At 43.4% G+C, this 23,454-nt stretch overlaps 1 non-coding gene and 1 pseudogene across 1 annotated transcript; both read left to right on the forward strand.

The window, feature by feature from the left end:
* Positions 1 to 2,983: 2,983 nt before the first annotated feature.
* Positions 2,984 to 4,873, forward strand: LOC131384486 (protein ALEX-like; annotated as a pseudogene).
* An 11,361-nt stretch (positions 4,874 to 16,234) lies between these two features.
* Positions 16,235 to 16,338, forward strand: LOC116476057 (small nucleolar RNA U13). Its single transcript, XR_004250127.1, has one exon. It is a non-coding gene; the product is annotated as a small nucleolar RNA U13 (small nucleolar RNA).
* The last annotated feature ends 7,116 nt before the right edge of the window (positions 16,339 to 23,454 follow it).

Genomic DNA, 23,454 nt, shown 5'->3' on the forward strand with positions numbered 1-23,454 from the left:
TGGAAGAACATTCCATGCTCATGGATAGGAAGAATCAATATCATGAAAATGGCCGTACTGCCCAAGGTAATTTATAGATCAATGCCATCCCCATCAAGCTACCAATGACTTTCTTCACAGAATTGGAAAAAGCTACTTCAAAGTTCATATGGAACCAAAAAAGAGTCCGCATTGCCAAGACAATCCTAAGCCAAAAGAACAAAGCTGGAGGCATCACGCTACCTGACTTCAAACTATACTACAAGGCTATAGTAACCAAAACAGCATGGTACCAAAACAGAGATATAGACCAATGGAACAGAACAGAGCCCTCAGAAATAATACCACACATCTACAACCATCTGATCTTTGACAAACCTGACAAAAACAAGAAATGGGGAAAGGATTCCCTATTTAATAAATGGTGCTGGGAAAACTGGCTAGCCATATGTAGAAAGCTGAAACTGGATCCCTTCTTTACACCTTATACAAAAATTAATTCAAGATGGATTAAAGACTTACATGTTAGACCTAAAACCATAAAAGCCCTAGAAGAAAACCTAGGCAATACCATTCAGGCCATAGGCATGGGCAAGGACTTCATGTCTAAAACACCAAAAGCAACGGCAACAAAAGCCAAAATTGACAAATGGGATCTAATCAAACTAAAGAGCTTCTGCACAGCAAAAGAAACTACCATCAGAGTGAACAGGCAAGCTACAGAATGGGAGAAAATTTTTGCAATCTACTCATCTGACAAAGGGCTAATATCCAGAATCTACTAAGAACTTAAACAAATTTACAAGAAAAAATCAAACAACCCCATCAAAAAGTGGGCAAAGGATATGAACAGACATTTATCAAAAGAAGACATTTATGCAGCCAAAAGACACATGAAAAAACGCTCATCGTCACTGGCCATCAGAGAAATGCAAATCAAAACCACAATGAGATACCATCTCACACCAGCTAGAATGGCCATCATTAAAAAGTCAGGAAACAACAGGTGCTGGAGAGGATGTGGAGAAATAGGAACACTTTTACACTGTTGGTGGGACTGTAAACTAGTTCGACCATTGTGGAAGACAGTGTGGTGATTCCTCAAGGATCTAGAACTAGAAATACCATTTGACCCAGCCATCTCATTACTGGGTATACACCCAAAGGATTATAAATCATGCTGCTATAAAGACACACGCACACATATGTTTATTGTGGCACTATTCACAATAGCAAAGACCCGGAACCAACTCAAATGTCCATCGATGATAGACTGGATTAACAAAATGTGGCACATATACACCATGGAACACTATGCAGCCATAAAAAAGGATGAGTTCATGTCTTTGTAGGGACATGGATGAAGCTGGAAACCATCATTCTGAGCAAACTGTCTAAAGGACAGAAAACGAAACACTGCATGTTCTCACTCATAAGTGGGAATTGAACAATGAGAACACTTGGACACAGGATGGGGAACATCATACACTGGGGCCTGTTGTGCGGTGAAGGTGGGGAGGGATAGCATTAGGAGATATACCTAATGTAAATGATGAGTTATTGGGTGCAGCACACCAACATGGCCCATGTATACATATGTTACAAACCTGCACATGTACCCTAGAACTTAAAGTATAAAAAAAAAAAAAGAAACTGCCATACTGTTTTCCAAAGTAACCGTACCATTTTCCATCACCACTCACAATTAGGTTTCCAGTTGCTTCACACCCTCACTAACGCTTGGTGTAGTCGGTCTTTTGAATTTTAGCTATTCTAGTGGGTGTGTAGTGGTATTGCATTGTAGTTTAAATTTACACTTGACTGATGACTAATGATACTGTCCATCATTCTTGTGCTTATTCACTATTTGTATACACTCTTTGGTGAAATACCTGTTCAAATATTCTGTCCATTTTTAAATTGGGCTGTTTGTCTTCTTAGTATTTAGGTATAAGTGATCTATACATATTCCAGATACAAATCCTTTGTCTGATATAGCAGTCCCCCATTGTCTGATTCAAGTCTCTTGTTCTTGCTTTCTGCAGTTCCAGTTACTAGTGGTCAACTGCAGTCTGAAAATAGGTGAATATAGTACAATAAGATATTTTGAGAGACAGAGACCACATTCACATAACTTTTATCACACTATATTATTATAATTGTTCTATTTTATTAATAGTTATTGCTGTTAATTTATTACTGTGCCTAATTTATAAGTTAAACTATATCATAGGTATTTGTGTGTAGGAAAACCATAGTGTATATAAGGTTCAGTACTACCCACCATTACAGACATCCACCGAAGGTCTAAGACATCAATTAGGCTATTTTACCATAGGCTATAAAAGCACATTCTCATGGCTTCCCCTTGCCCAATCCTGCCTCCTCCCCTTTCCTTTCCTAATTGTTACTCCTTAATAATTGCTTTTCTACTCCTCGATCTCGGCATCTGCTTCCCAGAGGACTCAACTAACACACATCTTTAAAGAAAAATAGGCAGATTTATAAAGAGGCAATTCACAAAAGGAATGGTGAAATAATTAGGAAAATGAAAAGTTAGGGAATAGTTAGATAGACGTTTTTATCTATCATATTAGCAAAGTTTACAGAAGTTGAATAATATTTCTGTTGGCTAGCATGTATTGGGAATGTAAATTGTGAAGTATGTGGTCATGTAAATTGACATACCCATTTTGGAAAGCTGTTTTGCAAAATATTTTAAAATTATATGTAAATACCACATGACTCAGAAATTTCACTTTTTAAATGTAGTTTAAAGAACATTTGTCACGAGCCCGGTGCCCAGGCCCCCTGGCCCCCCCCCGCCCGCCCGGCCTTCGGCCCGAACAACCGGGCCGGCCGAGGCCTGACCTGCGCCGAGGCCTGTACCCCAATCGCCGGGTTCGGGGTCCCGGGCCGGCTCCGGGGGGGGCCCCCCCGCCCGTCCCCGGGCTGGCCCCCCCCGCCGCCAGGGCCGACCCCGGGCCACCCCGCCGGCCGCCTGCTGCGAGCCAGGCGCGGGGCGTCAAGGTCACCGGCCCGACGGGGCGCACGCGCCGCCATGGAGGCCAAGGTCCGCCCGAGCTGGCGCTCGCGTGCGTGCAGCGTGACCGTGGCCGGCGCCGGGAGGCCGCCCGCGACGCCCGCGCCCAGAGCCCGTCGTCGGGCTACGAGCCCGAGCCCAGCCCCGGCAAGTAGAACGCGGGCCTTCGCTGCGCGCCGCCGCTGCCGCCGCCGCGAGTCCAGCTCGCAGGAGGAGGAGGTCATCGACGGCTTCGCCATCGCCAGCTTCAGCACCCTGGAGGCCCTGGAGAAGGATATGGCCCTGAAGCCACATGAGCGGAAGAAGTGGGAGCGTCGTCTCATCAAGAAGCCCCGCGAGTTGGAAACCTACCCCCCTGTGGAGCCCAGTGAGAACAGGCGGCCCCTGGAAGCAGGCAGCCCCGGGCAGGACCTCCAGCCCGCCTGCGATGGGGCGAGGAAGGTCCCACTGCAGCCCTCCAAGCAGGTGTGCTCCCCAGAAGGGGAGCCAGCCACTGGGACCAGAACGGCCCGGCCCCGCGCCAGCAACAGCTCCAGCCCAGCCGGCCCCAGGGATCCCTCCCAGCCCCGTCGGCACTCCCGGACCCCAGGCAGCCCTGCCAGCCCTCCCAGCGACCACTCCTGGGTCAGCGCAGCTGGCCCCAGCGGTCACTTCTGGGCCTGAAACAGCCCTGCCAGCCCCGGTGGTCACTTCTGGGCCCGGGTCAGCCCTGCCGGCCCCAGCGGCTCCTTCCATCCCCAGATCAGCTCTGCCAGCCCCAGCGGTCACGCCCGGCCCAGCCCTGCCGGCCGCATTGGGCACTTCCAGGCCCCAGGCAGTGCTGCAGGCGCCTGCGGTCCCTGCTGACCCCGTGTCACCACTGCCGGCGCCTGCGATCCCTCCTGGCCCCACGGTCCCTCCTGGTCCCCTGCCTCTACTGCCGGCGCCTGCGGTTCCTCCTGGCCCCAAGGCACCGCTGCAGGCGCCTGTGGTCCCTGCTGACCCTGTGGCACCGCTGCCGGCCCCTGCGGTCATGGGCCAGCCCGTGTCACTGTGGCCAGCCCAGTAGGGCATCCTCAGGACAGTGCAGCCGGCCCCTGTGGTGGCTGCTAGCCCAGTGCCAGCGGTACCAGCCCCCGTGGCCACTCCTCACCCTCCGACCACGCCGACGGCCCGCCAGCTTCCTCCCAGGACAGTACTGCTGCCTCCGGCGGGCCTTCCTAGCCCCGTGTCAGTACGGTCAGCCCCGAAGGTCCCTGCTGGGCCAGCCCAGCCGCCCCGGCGGTCGCTGCGGCGCCCAGGCAGCCCCAGCCGTTAGTGGAAGCCCCAGAGCAGCCCGGCCCACTCACGCCTTCACTCCTGGGCCCGGGACGGCCGAGGCAGCAGAAGCAGCCGCTCATGGGCCCGAAGCAGCCCTGCCCACCCAAGCGGCCGCTCATGGGCCCAGAGCAGCCCTACCAGCCCCTGCGGCCGCTCATGGGCCCCAACAAGCCCTGCAAACCCCAGCCATTGCTCCCCATTCCCGATCGCCCTTCGCTCCTGGGGCAGCCGGGCCCACCCTGCCGGCCTCTCCTGGGGCTCCTGTGCCAGCCGCGGTGGTCCCTGTTGGATCTGGTGCCGGCCTGTCAGCCCCGGCTCTCGCTCCTGGCCCTGGGCCATCCCTGCCGGCCCCTGAGGTCACGGTGGACCCGATCCTGTGCCCCCGGGATGGCCCGTCAGGCCCCGTCTGTGAGCCCTGGAGCCGGATGCCTGCAGGCACCTCCCCATATAGGTTTTCCAGCCCACTGCAGTGTGATCTGCACCCTGGCAGGGCCCCGAGGGCCAAGGCCGCCTTGCCCTTCGGGCTGGAGATGTTTTGCCGGACTAGCCTGAGGCCTTGTCTAGACAAGGCTGGGCTGTTTGTCTTTGGAAATTGAGGCTCGGCCAGAGAAGGGAGCCCCTACAGTGCCGTGATCAGGCTGAGGCCCACCACACCAGGAGGAGAAATGAACCCGCGTCTGCCTGCTGCCCTGCCATGCTCCCTCTCCCCCCACTGGCGTCACAGTGCCCCCACCTGCGTTGCTGCCTGTGGTGTGCGTGCCCTGGGAGGGGAACACAGCCCCTGAGGGCGGAGACCTTGCTGGGGGCCCCTCAGCGTCTTTCTGTGCCTCTGAATTGCCAATACTGTCCTTGCATCTCTGAGTCTACGTGCACGCTTGCCCCCGGCGTGCCACCTGTGCGGAGCGCGTGTGCCTGGTGTGCGCGTGTTGTGTGTGTGTGCGTGCGAGAGAGGGTGTGAGAGTGAGTGGCGTGCTGGGCACGAAGGATCTGTGGGGTGCTGCAGTTCCTGCAGAATGGCCCAGTGGCGAATGGTGAAGGTATGGGTTTCAGTCCAGGCCCTCCCCCTGTTAGTCAGGAGGTGCTGGTGTCCACCTCCAGGGCCCCCAAGCTACAGGGGGCACACGGGCCCATCTGGTGGGTCAGGACCTGCAGGGGACCCGGAGGCTCCCACCCCCACCTCTCAGGACTCTGCCTCCACCACCCCCATGGGCATGCACTGAAGGGTTGACCGTAGGGTCTCCAGGCGAGGGGGACCCCACAGGGTGGGCAGCACCTTCTCCCGGCTTCCCCACAGTCCCCTGCAATGTCCCATCTGGCTGTTGACCTACATGCAGTTGGGCACACCTCACACTACAAGGCTACCCCTGGGCCCACCCCTGCCCCTTCCATGGCCCCCACCTGTGGTCAGGGGTTGCCACCCCCTCAGGACCTGGTCTTGAGGCAGCCCCACTCGAGTCTTCTGGAGTCGGAGGCACGCCACTCGCCCAAAAGGGAGGGGGTGTTTGGGGGGGCTCTGACTGTCTCCAGACCTCAGGGGAGCTGGGCAGGCTCTAGCCAGTGGTCCTCCAGAGAGCAGCGTTGACCACCTGCACCCCTGCGCCGAGTGACAGGAGGCCCTGGTCCTGCAGGCCCAGCTGGGCCGCCTCAGGTGTCAGGAAGGGGATGGGTGTCCCTGGCTCCCAGGCCAGGCAGCTGCTGACCTCCAGCACCCCCGCACTTGCTCATGAGGACCCCACCCCTGTAGGCCCTCCCGGGTCCTGACCAGCCTCTGGTGCAGCATCTGCTTTGGCCTCCGGGCCCCCTCGCTCCCCACCCACCCAGGCCCCTTCCTCCGGTGCTCACCTGGGGCCTCCATCCCAGAAACGCAGGGCTTATTTTTCTGATTAAAGAAAGTAAAAAGTGCCATGCCACTATTTTTTATAACAGCATCAGCGTTTGTAATTTAAACAAACAAACAAAAAAAAGATTTGCCAATGTATGAAATGAGGCATGTTCAATAATATGCATTGTAACATGATATGTAGTTGTTAAACCGTTCTGGAAAGAAACAAATTGAAGCTGACAACAGTATACGCCCCTGAGGTAGTTTTGTAGAACCAGTTGAAATTAGAGATCCCTTTATTCTTTGGCCAAGATTATACTGAATTTTTAAAAAATTTTATTGTGGTAAAATATACATAATATCTTTTTAACCATTTGTAAGTGTATAATTTAGTTGCATTAAAAGCATTCACAGTGTTGTTAACCATCATCACTATATATACTCAAAATTTTGTCGACCCCAACATGAACTCTGAATGCATTAAACAAAAATTCCTCCTTACCTCTTTCCCCTCGTCCTCTAGCAATCTCTATCTTACTTTTTGTCTCTATAAATGTGCCTATTCTATCTGATACAAGTGAATTCATACAATATTTGTCCTTCTGTATCTGGCTTATTTCACTAAGCATAATGTTTTTGAAAGCCAACCATATTGTAACATATATAAAAATTCATTTCTTTTAATGGTTGAATAATATTCCATTATATGTATATAGCACATTTTGTTTATTCATTCAACAGTTGATGGACACTTGGGTTGTTTTCACCTTTTGGCTATTGTGAATAACGCTACTGTGAAAAGTGGTGTACAAATATCTTTTTAAGTCCCTGCTTTCAATTATTTTGGATATATACCTAAGAGTAGAATTGCTGGATTTCTGTATTTATCATTTGAGGAACTGACTGATAAATTGTATTCCCCAGCAGCTGCACTATTTTGCATCCCCACCAGCAATACAAAAGGATCCCAACTTCTCCACATACTTGTCAACATTTATTAATTTCTTTTTTTTTTTTTTTTTTGAGACAGAGTCTCGCTCTCACCCAGGCTGGAGTGCAGTGGCGCGATCTCGGCTCACCGCAGGCTCCGCCCCCCGGGGTTCGTGCCATTCTCCTGCCTCAGCCTCCCGAGTAGCTGGGACTACAGGCGCCCGCCACCTCGCCCGGCTAATTTTTTGTATTTTTAGTAGAGACGGGGTTTCACTGTGTTAGCCAGGATGGTCTCGATCTCCTGACCTCGTGATCCACCCGCCTCGGCCTCCCAAAGTGCTGGGATTACAGGCGTGAGCCACTGCGCCTGGCCTAACATCTATTATTTTCTGTTTCTGAAAAAATTATAGCCATTCTAGCAGATGTGAAGTGGTATTTCACTGTCGTTTGATTTGCACTTCCCTAATGGCAAATGATATCAAACAGCCTTCCATGTGCTCATTGGCTATTTGTGTACTATTTCTGGAGAATTGTCTATTCACATCATTTGCCCATTTTTAAAAATTGGATTGTTTTCCTGTTGTAGGGGGTATTTTTATTTATTTTTTAGACAAGGTCTCACTCTGTCACTCTGGCTGGAGTGCAGTGGCATGATCTCAGCTCACTGCAACCTCCACTTCTGGGCTTAAGCTATCCTCCCACCTCAGCCTCCCAAGTAGCTGGGACTACAGGCACATGCCACCATATCTGGGTAATATTTGTATTTTGTGTAGAGACAGATTTTGCCATATTGCCCAGGCTGGTCTCAATCTCCTGGGCTCAAGCCATCCACCCACCTGGGCCTCCCAAAATGCTGGTGAGAGGTGAACTCAGCTGGACTTCCTGGGTCGAGTGGGGACTTGGAGAACTTTTCTGTCTTACAAGAGGATTGTAAAAATGTACCAATCAGCACTCTGTAGCTAGGACTGTAAAATACACCAGTCAGCACTCTGTAGCTAGCAAGGGGATTGTAAAATGCACCAATCAGCACTCTGTAAAAATGCACCAATCAGTGCACTGTACCTAGCAAGAGGATTGTAAAATGCACCAATCAGCACTCTGTGAAATGCACCAATCAGCGCTCTGTAAAACACACCAATCAGCAGAATCCTAAAAGTAGCCAATCGCAGAGAGGATTTAAAAAAAGGCATTCTGATAGGACAGAAATGGAAAATGGGAGGGGACAAATAAGGGAATAAAAGCTAGCCTAGCCACCCAGCCAGCAGTGACAACTCGCAGGGGTCCCCTTCCATGCTGTGGAAGCTTTGTTCTTTTGCTCTTCACAGTAAATCTTGCTGCTGCTCACTCTTTGGGTCCGTGCCATCTTTAAGAGCTGTAACACTCACTGCAAAGGTCTGCAGCTGCATTCTTGAAGTTGGCCGGACCATGAACCCACCGGAAGGAACCAACTCTGGATACACTGGGAGCCACCACACCCAGCCAAGAGTTCTTCGTATATTCTGATTACTAGTTCTTTATCAGGTATGTGACTTGCAAATATTTTCTCCCACTCTAAAGCTTGCCTTTACTTGATAGTATCCTTTGATGCAGAAAACTTTTAAATTTTGATGAAACCCAAGTTACCTACTTTTTTTCTTTTTTTTTGAGACAGAGTCTCGCTCTGTTGCCCAGGCTGGAGTGCAGTGGTGCGATCTTGGCTCACTGCAACCTCTGCCTCCCGGGTTCAAGCGATTCTCCTGCCTCAGCTTCCTGAGTAGCTAGACTACAGGCATGTGCCACCACGCCCAGCTAATTTTTGTATTTTTAGTAGAGACAGGGTTTCACCATGTTGGCCAGGCTGGTCTCAAACTCCTGGCCTCAAGTGATCCACCCACTTTGGCCTCCCAAAGTGCTGGGAATACAGGTGTGAGCCACCGCACACAGCGTTTTTTTTCTTTTGTTGCTGGTGGTTTTGGTGTCAAATCCATGAAACTGTTGCCAAATTCAATTGTGTGAAGATTTTCTCCAAAATTTTCTTCTAAAAGTTTTATAGTTTTAGCTCTTACGTATAGATCTTTGATGCATTTTGAGTTAATTTTTTATATTGTCTAAGATAAGGATCCAACTTCATTCTTTTGCATGTGGATATTGTTTTCCCAGTACCATTTGGTGAAAAAATGTCCTTTCCCCATTGAATGGTCTTGGCATCATTGTTGCAAATTAATCAATCATATATATGTGAGGGTTAATTTCTGAACTCTATTCTATTGCAATAGTCTATATGTCTGGCTTTATGCTAGCACCATAATGTTTTAATTAATGTAGCTTTGTAGTAAGTTTCAAAGTTAAGAAGTGTGAGTCCTCCAACTTTATTCTTTTTAAAGGTAGTTTTAGCAATTCAGAGCCCTTTGTAATTCCATATGAATTTGAGGATCAGTATAATGTTAAGTCTTCCTGTCCATAAACACAGGATGTCTGTCCATGTATTTAGGTTAGGTCATTTTTAATTTCTTTCAGCAGTGTCATATAGTTTTCAGTGTACTAGTCTTTTGACTTCTTGGTTAGATTTATTTCTCACTATTTAATTATTTTAGATATTACTGTAAATAGAATTGCTTTTTAAGTTTTCTTTTTGGATTGTTTGTGGCTGGCATATAAAAACAACTAATTTTTGTATATTGATTTGTACACTGCAACTTTGCTGAATTTGTTTATTAGCTGTATGTAGTAGCTTTCATGTGGATTTTTGGGATTCCTGTGAATAGAGATGATTTTACCTTTTCCTTTCAATTTGAAAGCCCCCACACACACACCTTTTTTTATTTTTTTATTTTTTGTCTCATCTAATAGTTCTGGCTAGAAATTACAGTATTGTGTTGAATAGCACGACTGAAAGCAAGCATTCTTTCCTGTTCCTTATCTCAGGGGGAATCTTTCAATTTTTCACCATTATGATGTTAGCTGTGGACTTTTCACAAATACCTTTATTATGTGGAGACATTTCCCCTCTAATCCTAATTTTCTGAGTTTTTATCATGAAAGAGTATGGATTTTGTCAAATGCCTTTTCTGCATCAGTTGAGATGATCGTGTTTTTTTTTCCATTCTGATTATGTGATCTATTACATTGATTTTTCATATGTTGTGCCACTTTTGCTTTCCTGAGATAAATCACATTTGGATATCATAAATAATTATTTTTCTTTTTTCTTTTTTCTTTTTTTTGTGACAGTCTTGCTCTGTCTCCCAGGCTGGAGTGCAGTGGTGCGATCTTGGCTCACTGCAACTTCTGCCTCCCGGGTTCAAGGGATTCTCCTGCCCCAGTCTCCCAAGTAGCTGGGATTACTGGTGCACGCTGCCACGCTCAGCTAAATTTTTTTGTATTTTAGTAGAGATAAGGTTTTACTGTGTTGCCCAGGCTGGTCTGGAACTCCTGAGCTCAGGCAATCCACCTGCCTCGTCCTCCCAAAGTGCTAGGATTACAGGTGTGAGCCGCGTCCAGCCCAAATAATTATTTTCATATGCTGTTGGATTCAGTTTGCTAATATTTTATTGAGGATTTTTTAACCTATATTTATGAGAAATATTGGGCTATAATTTTCTCTCGTGATGTCTTTATCTGACATTGGCATCAGAGTAATGTAGCCTTGTAGAGTGAGTTAGGACTATTCTCTCTGCTTCAGTTTTGTGGAAGAGTTTGAGAAGGATTGATGTGAATTCTTCTTTAAATATTTGGTAGAATTCTCCAGTACAATTTTCTGGTCCAGGACTTTTCTTTGTTGGGAGGTTTTTCATTACCAATTCAATATTCTTACTTGTTACAAAGCTATGCAAAATTTGTTTCTTCTTGAGTCAGTTTACATGATTCACGTGTTTTAAGGAATGTGTCCATTACTTCTAGGTTGTCTAATTTGTTGGCATACAGTTGTTCATTGTATTCTCTTACAATCCTCTTTATCTGTGTACGGTTGAGAGTAATGTCTCCACTTTCGTTTCTGATTTTAGTTATTTACGTATCTCTTTTTTTCTTTATCAGTTGAAGTAAAGTTTAGTCAATTTGTTGATCTTTTCAAAGAACCAACTTTTGGTTTTACTGGATTTTCTCTGCTGTTTCTCTACTCTCTATTTTATCTAAGCTCTAGTCCTTATTATGTTGTTCGTTTTGCTAGCCTTTGGCTTAGTATGTTCTTTTCCTAGTTCATTAAGGTGTAAAGTTAGGTTATAGATTTTGAACATCTTCTTTTTAAAAGTAGGCATTTTCCATTCTGGATTACCTTCTGAACACTGCTTTTGCTGCATATCAAAAGTTGGATCATGGGGTTTGGGTTTGTTTTTATCCATTCTGCCAACTGCTGTTTTTTATTTAAGAGTTTAACCCATTTATATTTAAAGTACATACTGATAAGGGAGAACTTAGCTTTTCCATTTTGCTATTTGTTTTCTCTATGCCTTATAGCCTTTTTGTCCTTCATTTCCTCCATTACTGCCTTCTTTTGTGTCTAATTGGTTTGTAGTGGAACATTTTGATTCCCTTCTTGAATTGATGCCAACTTAACTTCTATATCATACAAACACTCTGCTCCTATATAGCTCCATTCCTTTGATGTTATCACTGTCACAACTTATATTTGTATATATTGGTGCCCAATAATATAGATTCATGTTTATGTATTATTTTTAACATATAGGAAAAAGGAGTTAAAAAATTACAATTATGCTAGCTTCTATGATTTTCCATATATTTATCTTTACCTCTGATCTTTCTTTCTTTTTTTTCCTGAGACAGTCTTGCTCTGTCACTCAGGCTGGAGCACAGTGGTACAATCTCAGCTCACTGCAACCTCTGCCTCCCGGGTTCAAGTGATTCTCCTGCCTCAGCCTCCTGAATAGCTGGGACTACAGGTGTATGCCACCATGCCTGGCTAATTTTTGTATTTTTAGTAGAGATAGGGTTTCCGCATGTTGGCCGGCTGGTCTTGAACTCCTGACCTCAGGTAATCTACCTGCCTCGACCTCCCAAAGTGCTGGGATTACAGGTGTGATCCACTGCACCTGGCCTTTCTTTCTTTATATGCCTTCAAATTACTATCAATACTTTATTTCAACTTGAAATATTCCCTTTAGCATATTTTGCATGGAAAGTCTTTTTTTATTTTTTTATTATTTTTTTATTTATTTATTTTTATTTTTTTTGAGATGGAGTCTTGCTCTGTCACCCAGGCTCGAGTGCAGTGGCATGATCTGAGCTCACTGCAACCTCCACCTCCCATGTTCAAGCAATTCTCCTGCCTCGACCTCCCAAGCAGCTGGGATTACAGGCATGCACCACCACACCCGGCTAATTTTTGTATTTGTAACAGAGACGGGGTTTCGCCATGTTGGCCAGGCTGGTCTCGAACTCCTGACCCCAAGTGATCTGCCTGCCTTGGCCTCCCAAAGTGCTGGTATTACAGGTGTGAGCCACCGTGCCTGGCCTTGGAAAGTCTTATGGTAATGAACTCCCTCAGCTCTTGTTTATCTGGGAATGTATTAATTTCTCCCTGATTCTTTAAGGGCAGTTTTTCTGGATATAGAATTCTTGGTAGACTATTTTTTTCTTTCAGCACTTTGGATATGTTAACCCACTGCCTCCTAGCCTCCAAAGTTTCTCATGAGAAATTAGCTGGTAATCTTGCTGAGGATCTCTTTTGTGTGATGAGTCACTAATACTTTCAGGATTCTTTCTTTGTCTTTGTCTTTGTCTTCAACATTTTAATTATAAGAGGTCTTCATGTGGGTCTCTTTGAATTTACCCTCTTGGAATTTGTTGAGCCTCTTAAATTTGGAGATTCGTATCTTCTTGTCAAATTTGGGGAGTTTCCCCCATTATTTATTTCTTCAAATTCTTTTTGCCCTTTTCTTGCTTTTTTTTTCCCTTTGGAACTCCCATAATGCATATGTTGGTCTGCTTTGGTAGTATCTCAAAAGTCCCTTATGCTCTGTTCACTTTTCTTCATTTCTTTTTTTCCATTCCTCCCACTTCATAACTTCAATTGTCCTATCTTCAATTTTACTGATTCTTTCTTCTGCCTGTTCAGATCTCTTTTTGTAACCATCTAGTAAAATCTTCATTTCAGTTATCGTACATTTTAGTTCCAGAATTTATTTTTGGTTCCTTTTTTATATTTTATATGTTTTTATTGATGTTCTCATTTTGTTCATACATCATTTTCCTGTTTTGCTCATTTCTTTCTGTAGATCTTCGAGTATGTTTAAGACAATTGTTTTGGCCAGGCCCAGCGGCTCACGCCTGTAATCCCAGCACTTTGGGAGGCTGAGGCAGGTGGATCATGAGGTCAGGAGTTCAAGGCCAGCCTGGCCAGTATGGTGAAATCCCATCTCTACTAAAAATACAAAAGTTAGTTGGGCATGGTGGTGTGTGCCTGTAGTCCCAGCTGCTCGGGAGGCTGAGGCAGCAGAATTGCTTGAACTCAGGAGGTGGAGGTTGCAGTGAGCCGAGATCATGCCACTCCACTGCAGCCTGGGTGACAGAGCAAGACTCTGTCTCAAAACAGACAAACAAACAAACAAACAAAACCTTGTTTTAAAGTGTTTGTCTAGAAGTCCAATGCCTGTGATTTTTTAGGAATAGTTTCTGAAGATTTAATTTGTTCCTTTGAATGAACCATGTTTTCTTGTTTCTTTGTATGCTTTGGGATTTGTTGTTGATGTTGAAAACTGGATATTTGTTTATCATATAATGTGGTAATTCTGGAAAACAGATTCTCCTCCTTCCCCAGGGTTGCTTTCTATTTTTTATTGTTGTAGGGTATCTCTGTGTTAGAGATCATCCTGAGGCAAATGCTTAAAGACTTTTCTATACCTTGTCTTTCCGTGGGTGGTAGGGTGACATTGTAAATATTCTCATATATATAGTTGCTTTTCAATGTTCTAAGTTTTACATGTCTGGCTCCCAACATTAGAAAAAGGGAGGGAAAAAAAGAAGAAAAGACTCTTCTCACACCATTCCAGATACTGTCCCTGGATGCTGCTTCTGTTGGTGGGGGTTGAAACAATGGCTTCACTTTTCTGTGTCTGTCTGCACTTCTCCATGATCAGAAGCAGCAGTCAGCAGTTCAGAATACAGAATTATTAGAGAATAAGATTTGTATTGACCACCCTGGCTTCTGCAACTCTCACCAGGAATGTGGCCATGGCTGCTTACCATGGTACTGATGTTGAAGAGATAGGTAGCTATGACTGAAATTAATCAGAATTTAGCAGCTAAGCCCTTCCCTGGAAGTTGCAAGTGTTCAAATGAACTCCAGAGTTACAAAATAGTTACATCAATAGTTAGTTAACAGTTTCTACTAGCGTAATTGCTGTCTGGGTGTAAAGAGAGATTCCTGATGCTTCTTGATATGCCATATTCCTTGATGTCACTCTATACAAATTTTTAATTGCTATTTTATATCAAAAATTACATAAAAGAGACAGCATTAGAGCACAAGAGGTTGTATGTGGTCAATTTCCCATCAAGTTTAACCACTCACATATTGCTAATACTAGTCATGCACTTCTGCATATGCTGGGATTGTTTACTTTTCAGAAAAAAGTTGAGGACCTCAATCTAGTAATGAATTACATAGAACTGGGGAGAGATGACAGAAGAGTTGCTAACAACTTGTATCCAAACTGCTGAGTGCAGAACCAGGGACTACTCTAAAGAAACAAAGTGAGGTGGGGGGTGGGGGTTGCAGGACTGTGGGCCCTGAAAGCATCCAATTACTATATTCTTTAATTTTTATTTGGGTTATTGATGCTTCTCTTTCCTTAAACAGAAACACGATAAATACATTTAAATTTCTCTTCTGGAAACTTGGTAATTTAATGCAACCCTATGACTAATGACAACTAAAACAGTGGGACGGAATTGTTTCTAAAAACTACTTGAAGGCATTTAAGAGCTAAAAAGGTAGTGAAAAATCTGGTCAAGATGAAAAAGAGATATTGCAGAAATCCAGAGAGGTGAGACAAGCTTTTGGGGATTTTTTGTATGGAGATATTTATGTATACTGAGAGGTGGCTCAGAAGCTGAGAAGTGCTTTTCATAGCACTTTGGAGCAAGAGGGTACCAGTCCACACTCTGGATTGGCCTCTAAAACCTGTACCCTAGAGGTAAGAATGAGCCAGAAGTTAACTAGTTCTCACATGGATTATAGCTCAGTTTTGTGTCATATGGGTAGCTCAGAAAAATTCCAATTTGTGAAATGATATTAAGGTGATTCTGGATCACCTGTAACCCAATAATCTGACAGAAGCAAGTAAAAATCCTCTCTGAAGAAAGATGACATCATCCTAGTGTAGAAAAAGCTCCACACTTTTTCTACAAACACATTCTGAATACAGTGGTCTAGCAAACACTATATATGCAGGCACACGATCATATAGAACAGCATAAGCAAAACTCAAACAAAAAAATTAACAATAGAAACAAACTTACAGGGGCTGTGATACTGGAATTAACAGATTTTGACTCTAAAATAAATGGTTACTCTGTTCTAGGAGTTAAAAATCAAAAAGGAAAATTTTGTGAGATAACTAGAAATTCTAAAAATAAAGCAGATATGACAAAGAACTGTGTAGACATTGTACAACTGAAAAATGTGGGAACTTAAATTTAAACCAAATGGATGTTTTTAATAGAATATTAGAAACAGCTGATAAAATAATAAACTGAAAGATCAGAATGAATATTTAAAAAACATTGAGACAAAAAGACAAACACAACAGAAGAGATGGAAAAAAACATGGAGGATGCAGTGTGAGGGTTTAAGAATGTCAGAGTTTTAGGCCAGGCACAGTGGCTCACGCATGTAATCCCAGCACTTTGGGAGGCCGAGGCAGGTGGATCATGAGGTCATGGGTTCGAGACCAGCCTGATCAAGGTGAAACCCCATCTCTACTAAAAATACAAAAATCAGCTGGGTGCACCTGTAATCCCAGCTACTCAGGAGGCTGAGGCAGGAGAATTGCCTGAACCCGGGAGGCAGAAGTTGCAGTGAACTGAGATCGCACCACTGCACTCCAGCCTGGGCAACAGAGCGAGACTCCGTCTCAAAAAATAATAATATCAGAGTTTTAGAAGAGAGGGAGAAAATTTGACAGAAAAATCATTTGAAAAGTGGTTAAGGATTTTCCCTGATCCTTTTGTATCTCATAAGCATGATGATTGGGTTTTCACACACACATGTAAGATGCGTCACCATCAATTCTTGTTATGACATCAGCACATTACCCATCTAACATGATTGAAAAAAAAAAAAAAAAGAATTTTCCCCAAATGGTGAAAGACATCAAATGCCATAGTAAAAGTCCCAATGACCCCTATTAGGATATACGAAAAGAAATCCACACTTTGACACATCATAACAAAACAGAAGAAAACAAAAACAAGGAGAAAAATCTTAAAAGCGGCCAAAGCTTAAAAGACACATTTTACCTTCAAAGACCACCAATTAAGACAACAAAAGATCTTCAAAGTGCTGAAAAAATAACTGCTGAACTAGAAATCTACACCCAGCAAAGGCATCTTTAGAAAACTGAGGCAAAGAATTCTGTCTGGAGCAAGATGACAGTTTTGCAGTTTTTTCATCTCCCTACATTCTCTAATCAAAATAGATGAAGCAACAGAATAGTAAAAGAAACATGGACATCTTAACTGAAATGAGGAACAAGGTAACTAATAAATCCCAGAAGAAAACAGGGTGAGCCAAACCATCACCAACATCAGCATTCTTGCAGGAAGTGTGAAAGGAAGAGAAATGAGAATTCTGGTAGTCCTAAGGGGCCTCAGAACACAGAAATTGCCACAAATATTTATCCCTAATAGGAGCAGCTCTGAGTGTCGCAGATCTAAGCAATAGACATGGGAGAAGATTTCTCCATTTCTGATTTCCAGATGAGTACAAAAAATGTCTATGAAGGCCGGGCACGGTGGCTCACGCCTGTAATCCCAGCACTTTGGGAGGCCGAGGTGGGTGGATCACTTGAGGTCAGGAATTCAAGACCAGCCTGACCAACATGGAGAAACCTCGTCTCTACTAAAAATACAAACAATCAGCCGGTCGTGGTGGCAGGCGCCGGTAATCCCAGCTACTCGGGAGGCTGAGGAAGGAGAATGATTTGAACCCAGGAGGCGAAGCTTGCAATGAGCTGAGATGGCACCAGTGCACTCCAGCCTGGGCAACAAGAGCAAAACTCCATCACACACACAAAGTCTATGAAGGAACAGGGTATACAGGACATGAATGGAGGTGAGACTTCTGTGAATGTACCTTTTTGTAAGTGATTTGCATAATTCTAGGGATTTGAAATTAAAATGATAGAATAGTGACAGAAGAGTTAGACAAAAAGGCCTCTCAGAATTTAGGCCAGAGTGTGATGTTTCCAACCCCCACCATGTGAAAAGTAATTAAATAATCCTCTCCTGCAGAGGAGAGTCACAATAATAACATTGTTAATAAAATACACTCTGAATATCAGCCAACTTTTTTCTTGGTGGTGCCTATGCTTTCTCAGCTAGTGTTTGAACAAAATAGACATGGTAATAGAAACAGATGTTACGAATGGAATAATAAACGGACTTACTCTCACCCAGGTTCACCTGGCTGCTGCAACACTGAGTCCTCAGCCTTCCAGCAGCAAAGACCAAGAATTCATTGACACTGTAAACAGTTTATTCTAGATCTTGATTTCCTCCTTTCTACAATGTTGGGCTAGCAACATCTTTTATGGAAATTTTTTTGCCTTAGTCATTGTTATGGCATTATACATATAATTGAGAGGTGAAGCCAGCTGGGCTTCTGGGTCGGGTGGGGACTTGGAGAAATTCCGGACATATAATTAACTCTGAATAAGTGTGACACAGGCCGGATGCGGTGGCTCACGCTTGTAATCCCAGCACTTTGGGAGGCCGAGGCGGGCAGATCACGAGGTCAGGAGATCAAGACCACGGTGAAACCCCGTCTCTACTAAAAATACAAAAAAATTAGCTGGGCGTGGTGGCGGGCGCCTGTAGTCCCAGCTACTCGGAGAGGCTGAGGCAGGAGAATGGTGTGAACCCAGGAGGTGGAGCTTGCAGTGGCCCGAGATCGCCTAACTGCCACCCGGGCGGGGGAGCGAGACCAGCCCCCGTCAAAAAAAAAAAAAAAAAAAGAATAAGTGTGACACAGACTGCTAGGTTTTTATAATAGCGTTAGCGTAGTGCTTTTTTGAAAGTTGAGCATGGCACCAGCTGGGAGACATCACCTTGAGAAGTTGGAATGTTTTCTTTTTTTTAAATACGGAGTCTCACGCTGTCGCCCAGGCTGGAGTGCAGTGGCATGATCTCAGCTCACTGCAACCTCCGCCTCCCGGGTTCAAGTGATTCTTGCACTTCAGCCTCCCAAGTAGCTGGGACTACAGGCGCCCGCCACTCACTTGTTTAAGATTGGTATTATTTTTTCCTTAAAATATTTTACAAAGTTCACCAGAGGAGCAATCTGGGCCTGCAGTTTTCTTTGAGGTAAGAAAAGAAATGGCTAATTTTTGTATTTTTAGTAGACAGGGTTTCACTATGTTGGCCAGGCTGGTCTCGAACTTCTGACCTCAAGAGATCCTCCCCGCTTGGTCTCCCAAAGTGCTGGAATTACAGGCATGAGCCACTGCCCTGGCCAGAATGTTTTCCTATAGGCTATAGCATATGTTTTAAGCCAGTATGTGTCCATGCTACCAGGCAAGAAAAAGAGATAAAATGTGTTCAGATGGAAAGAAAGAGGTAAAACTGTCAACATGATCCTATATGTAGAAAATCCTAAAGAATTCATAGCAAACTATTAGCACTAATAAATGAATTCAGGAAGGTCACAGAATACAAGCTCAATACAAAAAATTGGTTGTATTTCTATATACTGCAATTAGCAATACAAAAATTCAAATAATAACAGATCAAAAAAATACTTAGGAATAAATTTAAGAAAAGAGGTTTAAGACATGTGAACTAAAAACTGTAAGACATTGCTGGGGCAGGGTGGGGGGATTAAAGAAGACCTAAATAAATGGAGAAGATATACCATGTTCATTGATTGGAAGATTCAATATTGTTACAATGACAGTTCTCTCCAAATTGATCTATAAATGCCATGTAATCCATGTCAATATTCTAGCAGACTTCTTTGCAGAAATGGCAAGCTGATCCTGAAACTTATATGGAAATGGAAGGATGCAGAATAGCCAAAACAATTGTGAAAAAGAAGAATGATGTGGGAAGACTTCTGTTTCTTGATTTTAAAATTGAACAGAATGCTATGGTAATGAAGACAGTGTGGTACTGGTGTATGGATAGCCATATAAATCAATAGAACAAAATGGAGAGTCCAGAAATTAACCCACATATACATGATCAATTGATTTTTGACAAAAGTGCTAAGGCAATCCAGTAGGGAAAAGGATAGTCTTTTCAACAAGTGGTGCTAAGACAATCAGATATACACATGCAAAACAAACAATTTTTAGACCTTACTCCATATCAAAACAAAAAATCAACTCCAAATAGATTATAGAAAAGTATAACTGAAGCCTGGGCATGGTGGCTTATGCCTGTAATCCCAGCACTTTGGGAGGCCAAGGCAGGTGGATTACTTGAGGTCAGGAGTTCGAGACCAGCCTGGCCAACATGGTGAAACCCTGTTTCTACTAATAATACCAAAAAAAAAAAATTAGCCAGGCATGGTGGCACATGCCTGTAATCCCAGCTACTCAGGAGGCTGGGGCACAAGAATTGCTTGAATCCGGGAAGCAGAGGTTGCAGCTGGCAGAGATGGTGCCACTGCACTCCAGCCTAGGTGGCAGAGTGAAACTGTCTCACAAAATAAATAAAATAAAATAAAAATGCCTATTTTTGAAGAATGCCTACATTAGTTGACATGGAGCCAAAATAGCAATTTTTTTTAAAAAAAAGTAGAACTGAAAATATAAAACTTTTAGAAAAAAATAGGAGAAAATATTCATGATATTGGCTAAGGCAAATATTTCTTAGATATTATACCAAAAGCACAACCAATAAAGAAAAAAATGTGATAAGTTGAACTTGATCAAAATTAAAAACATTTGTATTTCAAGAGATAGCATTAAGAAAATAAAATAATTCACATACTAAGAAAACTTTTACAAATCAAATATCTGATAAAGGACTTGTATTCAGAATATATATATTTTTTTAATTTTTTATTTAATTTTTTTATTTTTTGAGACAGCGTTTTGCTCTTGTTGCCCAGGCTAGAGTGCAATGGCACAATCTCGGCTCACCACAACCTCCAACTCCCAGACTCAAGTGATTCTCCTGCCTCAGCCTCCCAAGTAGCTGAGATTACAGGCATGTGCCACCACACCTGGCTAATTTTGTATTTTTAGTAGAGACGGGGTTTCACCATGTTGGCCAGGCTGATCTCGAACTCTTGATCTCAGGTGATCCACCCACCTCAGCCTCCCAAAGTGCTAAGATTAGAGGCGTGAGCCACCGTGCCAGGCCCAGAATATATATTTTAAAACTTTACAACAAAGTATAAAAGAAAAAATAGAAAAAAATTAAATATGAGAGAATATATACAAATGGCTATTAAGCATGTGAAAAGATGTTTAACATCATTATTAAGAAAATGCAAATTAAAGCAGCAACAAACCAATAAATAACTATAATAACTATTTAAATAGTTTAACTGTTTACAATAAATAGTTCTGTTTGTCCCATAGTTACACCATTTGCACTAGGTACCAAAAGGCAAAGTGGAAGTTATATTTCTATTACCAAAATGACCCATTAGAAAAATTTTTACTTCTTGTTCTTGTGATTTGGGCTCCACTGGCTTAGAGATTTTAGTACTCAAAGGGGGAATAATTTCTCCGGGGCACACCACAGTGATTATACTGAACTGGAAATTGAGACTATCTGGCCATTTTGAGTTCTTCATAGCACTAGAGCCACAGACAAAAAGGTTACCCTGGTGGAATCAATTAACTAGTATTTTGCTAAAGATGCATTTATATTCATGATGGATGTTGGCATTAATTTTTTCTTGTAATGTCCTTGTCAGACTTTGATATTAAGATTATGCTGTTTTCACAAAACAAATTGGGAAGTGCTCCTCATTCCTGTGTTTTTGAAAGCACTTAAGATTGGTATTATTTCTTCCTTAAAATATTTTACAAAGTTCACCAGAGGAGCAATCTGGGCCTGCAGTTTTCTTTGAGGGAATTATGACTAATTCAATTATATTAACAAATTATAGCTGTTAAGTTTTCCTGTTTCTTCTAAAGTGAGGTTTAACAATAGTTTATATCTTTTAAGAAATTTATTTTATCCAAGTTATTACATTTATTGGCATAAGCTTGTGCATAACTTATTATCCTTTTAATTCTAAACTGCTGATCTTCCCAGTTTTGTTTCAGATATGAGGAATTTGTGTTCTCTCTCTCATCTCTCTGTCTCTCTGTCTTATTTGGTGTACTGCATACTTGTGCTGGCAACTTGGTCAATCTGTGAACTACATTACCCAGAATTCACTTTTCCTTATGATTTTGGTTAGTGAATCTCCATGAGATTTTTGAAGCAGAAGCAATCTCTCTCTGAAGCTGTTCAGTGTGATATAGTTGATGGACAGATGCAGAATTGCCTGGTGGTTACCAGCTCATCCTGGTGCTCCTCTGTTTTACATCCAGCTCTCCTTCCCAGCTGCTGACCCCAGCCCTATCAGGAGATGCTTGGCTACAAATTTTCAGAAGTGTTTATCTGAACAGAGCCAACAGCCACCTATGACCTTGTTTCCTATTCCCATTTTGGTAACTAAATGTGCTAGGCTTCTCCAATTATCCTTCTCTCTCTTTCTCTCTCTTTTTTTTTTTTTTTTTTTGAGAGGGTCTCACTCTGTCACCCAGGCTGGAGTGCAGTAGTGCTATCTCCCCTCACTGCAAGCTCTGCCTCTTGGGTTCATGCCATTCTCCTGCCTCAGCCTCCCAAATAGCTGGGACTACAGGCACCCGTCACCACGCCCAGCTAATTTTTTGTATTTTTAGTAGAGACGAGGTTTCACCGTGTTAGCCAGGATGGTCTCGATCTCCTGACCTCGTGATCCACCGGCCTTGGTCTCCCAAAGTGCTGGGATTACAGGTGTGAGCTACTGTGCCCGGCCTATATGGGTAAGTTCTTTAATGGCTATTTGTGAGATTTTGGTGCACCCATCACCCAAGCAGTATACACTGCACCTTATTTGTAGTCTTTTCTCCCCCCTCCCATCCTTTCCCCCTGAGACCCCAAAGCCCATTGTGTCACTCTTATGCCTTTGCATCCTCCTAGCTTAGCTCCCAATTATGAGTGAGAACATAGGACATTTGGTTTTCCATACCTGAGTTACTTCACTTAGAATAATACTCTCCAATCTCATCCAGGTTGCTGCAAGTGCCATTAACTCATTCCTTTTTATGGCTGATTACTATTCCATTGTATATATATACCACGGTTTCTTTAACTGCTTGTTGACTGATGGGCATTTGGGTTGGTTCCATGATTTTGCAATTGCGAATTGTGCTGCTATAAACATGCGTGTGCAAGTATCTTTTTCAAATAATGATTTCTTTTCCTCTGGGTAGATACCCAGTAGTGGGATTGCTGGATCAAATGGTAGTTCTACTTTTAGTTCTTTAAGGAATTTCCTCACTGTTTTCCATAGTGGCTGTACTAGTTTACATTCCCACCAGCAGTGTAGAAGTGTTCCCTGTTCACCACATCCACGCCAACATCTACTATTTTCTGATTTTTTGATTATGGCCATTCTTGCAAGACTAAAGTAGTATTGGATTGCCAATTATCTCAACTTTTGGCATTTTAATTTTTTAAATTGACTGTTTCATATGTCATTGATTTCTACTCACTATTCTTTCCTTCTATTTACATTTTAATTTTTTCATCTTAATGTGGAATTTTAGATCACTGATTTCAAACCTATTTACTTTTTAAATATAAGCATTTAAAACAGTAAAATTTCTGTGGCCGGGCATGGTGGCTCACACCTGTAATCCTAGCACTTTGGGAGGCTGAGGCAGGTGGATCACCAGAGGTCAAGAGTTCAAGACCAGCCTGACCAACATGGTGAAACCCCGTCTTAACCAAAAATACAAAAATTAGCCAGGCATGGTGGCGAGTGCCTGTAATCCCAGCAACTCAAGAGGCTGAAACAGGAGAACTGCTTGGACCCAGGAGGTGGAGGTTGCAGTGAGCCGAGATTATGCCACTGCATTCCAGCCTGGGTGACAGAGCAAGACTCTATCTCAAAAAAATAAAAATAAAAAATAAATTGTAAAATTTTCTCAAATGGGATCTAATTAAACTA

This window comes from Hylobates moloch, unplaced genomic scaffold (assembly GCF_009828535.3).
Source record: "Hylobates moloch isolate HMO894 unplaced genomic scaffold, HMol_V3 SCAFFOLD_10, whole genome shotgun sequence".
NCBI lineage: Eukaryota > Metazoa > Chordata > Mammalia > Primates > Hylobatidae > Hylobates > Hylobates moloch.